The sequence below is a fragment of the Nannospalax galili genome, unplaced genomic scaffold, assembly GCF_000622305.1.
Source record: "Nannospalax galili isolate Female #2095 unplaced genomic scaffold, S.galili_v1.0 scaffold1082, whole genome shotgun sequence".
In the NCBI taxonomy this organism is placed as follows: domain Eukaryota; kingdom Metazoa; phylum Chordata; class Mammalia; order Rodentia; family Spalacidae; genus Nannospalax; species Nannospalax galili.
The window spans coordinates 2,059,311-2,062,285 of record NW_008348580.1 but is presented as its reverse complement, the minus strand read 5'-3'; the positions used below and the strand labels follow the sequence as shown (position 1 = coordinate 2,062,285).

Genomic DNA, 2,975 nt, shown 5'->3' with positions numbered 1-2,975 from the left:
AAGTGAATTCTGGCTGAATCCCAGGGCTCTGAGTCCGTGCCATCTTTGGAGGTCTCCTGCTACAATTGAATATGTCAATGTTGTTGTAATGAAATGCTTCTTCGAAGTGTGTGGTTATTAAATAAATAATTAACAAAAAAAAGGGAGGAAGGGAGGACTACTCTCCAAAATGCAAAATTTTCCTTAGATTTCTTTCTATCATTTGCACACATTTTGTCAAGTCCAAATGTAATTCTGAATGAGATAGGTAGTCTCTACTCAGGCCTTGATCTAATGGCCTATGCCATTAAAGCACTGGTTCCCCTGAAGGGCCATTGCTGAGGGTGGTGCCAGTTGCTGGTGAAGCTTCTCAGTTGGCTATTTTCTCAATCTCATCCAAATCATCCATGTCCAATCTCTCTATCTTATTAAAATGTGCCTTGATTCTTTGAGGATGTTCATGCCGTGCTTGCTGTCCACCAGGTCCACTGCCAGACCCCTCTTGCCAAAATGGCCTGTGCTCCCTATCTGGTGTAGGTAGGCCTCATTGTCTGGGTTCCTGTCCTTATCCACGAGAAGATCAAAATTGATGATGACAGAAGCTTGCCTTGCCAGCACGCACACAGACCAGAAGCTCAAAATCCCACAGGCACACATATCGGTGGTCCCTAGAGCCTTCTCTTTTTCCCTAGGAAGCTGGCTCAGTCGCCGCAGCCCTCTGCTCCACCATCGTTTCTCCACTCAGCAGAGCCAGCTCTGCTGTTTCGCAGGCATGGCAGAAGATCGTGGCTTGAGCGATGGTGATGGCATCATACAGGTTGCACAGGGCCTGTAATTTCTCCTGTTATTGCAAAGGACATATAATACTGCTTGATGGTGTCCAATGTCTCCTTCTCACCCTTCAGTTTAATAATGTGGGGGTCTGGAACCACTTTCTGGGCAAACTTCCACACTGAGTCTTCAAAGGTGGCAGAGAAAAGCAGCATCTGGCAGTTTCTGGGCTGCATCCTCTGGAGGCAGATGCTCTGGTCTTGGTGGCCCTGAGTAGCTATCATCACAGAACAAACCTCAGCCTCATCTAGAACAAACACCTTGATCTTCTTGGGGTCAATGAACTTGAGCTTGGAGCACCAGTCCAGGACCGTCCCAGGGGTGCCAATGACAGTCTGCTCACTGATCTTCTGACCTCTTTCCAACTTATTGCCTGGGAACAGCATAAGGAAGCCTCAGTTCCAGATGAAATTTGCCCATCTGCTCAATCACTTTCCCTGTTTGAAGTGCCAGCTCCTACTTTGGGGACAGGCACAGACACTGAGGGTATTTATCTGATGGCTCCACTCTGCTGAGCATGGCCAGGACAAAGGCAGCAGTCTTCCTAGTACTAGACTGAGACTGGGCGATCAGGTTCTGTTGTTCAGCACCCATCATGGGCAACTCGTTCTGTACCTCAGATGGCCGATGGAAGCCCATGGGATAGACTCCCTGGAGAAGCTGTGGTTTCAGGAGAAGCTCTTCAAAAGACTTCACTGAGTAGAGGGGTAGTTTGGATCTCACTGAACGACTTCCACTTCGTTTGCACATCCAGAAGGTTGCTTCTGATAAAGACTGGGCAGCGCTGTCTCCTGTGTAGTACTGGTTTTGTGAACACCGTTGGTGTCTGGCTTGACTTTCTCATCTTTGATCTGCCAACTGTTCATTGACTTGTTGGAGGCCTCCTGCCCATCCACAGCCAGGGCCTGTGGGTCCAGGCCACATCCTGGCCAAGGGCCACTTGTGAACCACTCGGCCTCACTGCACCAAAGTCAGTGCAGAGTCCGGCCCCGACCAGGCAGCATGCACGCAGACCAGAAGCTCAAAATACATGATTTTTTTTTGGTATTTATTTATTTATTTATTTATTTAATAACTATGGGGCACTGAGTATATGTATGTGTACCACATGCCTGCAGTCAGAAGAGGGCATCAGAGCCCCTGGAACTGGAGTTATAGACTGTTGTTAGTCACTATGTGGATGCTGGGAACTGAACCTGGGTCTTTTGTAGGAGCAGCCAGTGCTCTTAACCACTGAGCAACCTCTCCAGTTGCAGCCAGCCATGCTCAGTTTTATACAGTGCTGGGCATCAAACCCAGGCTTTTGTGCATGCTAGGCGTGTAAGGCAAGGACTCTGCCAACCCAGCCATATCCCCAGCCCCAAGACCATCCTTTCAGGTGAAGGGAGTGTGAATGGGGACTCTAGCTCTTGTTTGTTTGTTTGCTTGCTTGCTTGCTTGCTTGTTTGTTTGTTTGTTTGAGACTGGGTCTCCTATGTAGACTGGGCTGGCCTTGAACTCACAGAAATACACCTGCTTCTGCCTCCTGGCATTACAGACCACCTAGCTCAAAGTGCCTCCAACTTTGTGTCGTCGTACAGTGTTTTCTCTTTACCTGTCTGGGTGTCTCTCGGTACACAAGACTCAAGGCTCGGCTCAGTCTGTGCTTACAGCTTTATTCTCTCTGGGACCCAATCTCTGGGACTCAGTCTCTGACCCGATCTCCCACTATTAAGAGAAGGCTAGGATATTTTTATACCATGGGGGTAGTGGTAAAAGCTTTGGCTGTTAGATGCTTTGTGAGGCATTCTATTTACATGTGGAAGTGGATTTCTGCCAGACAGTTGTCTGCTAGGAAAATTACAGGAAGGCATGGTATCTTTTCAGAGCCAAAGGCCATGTTTATGTCAGGGCATTTGTGGCAGCCACTTCAAAGGGAGAGACAGGAAAGATGCCAGAAAGCACCTTGCTATGAAAAGGAGCCCGCGGCACATTCCCCAAGCTGCATGAGCTGTCTGGTGTGAAGGGGCTTCAACTTTTGCATAACAGAGGTCTCCCAACAAATAACCATATAATTAGAAGAAGCATTTCATTGCAACAGCATTGATATATTCAATAACAATTTCCAGAGCTAAGATGCATCTCTTTCAAAATTGGCTGTAAATTTTTACTTTTGCAGTTGAAAT

General features: G+C 47.6%; 1 pseudogene; it reads right to left on the bottom strand.

Moving 5' to 3' along the window:
- Positions 1-349: 349 nt before the first annotated feature.
- LOC103743958 lies at positions 350-1,709 on the bottom strand (annotated as a pseudogene).
- Between the last annotated feature and the right edge of the window lie 1,266 nt (positions 1,710-2,975).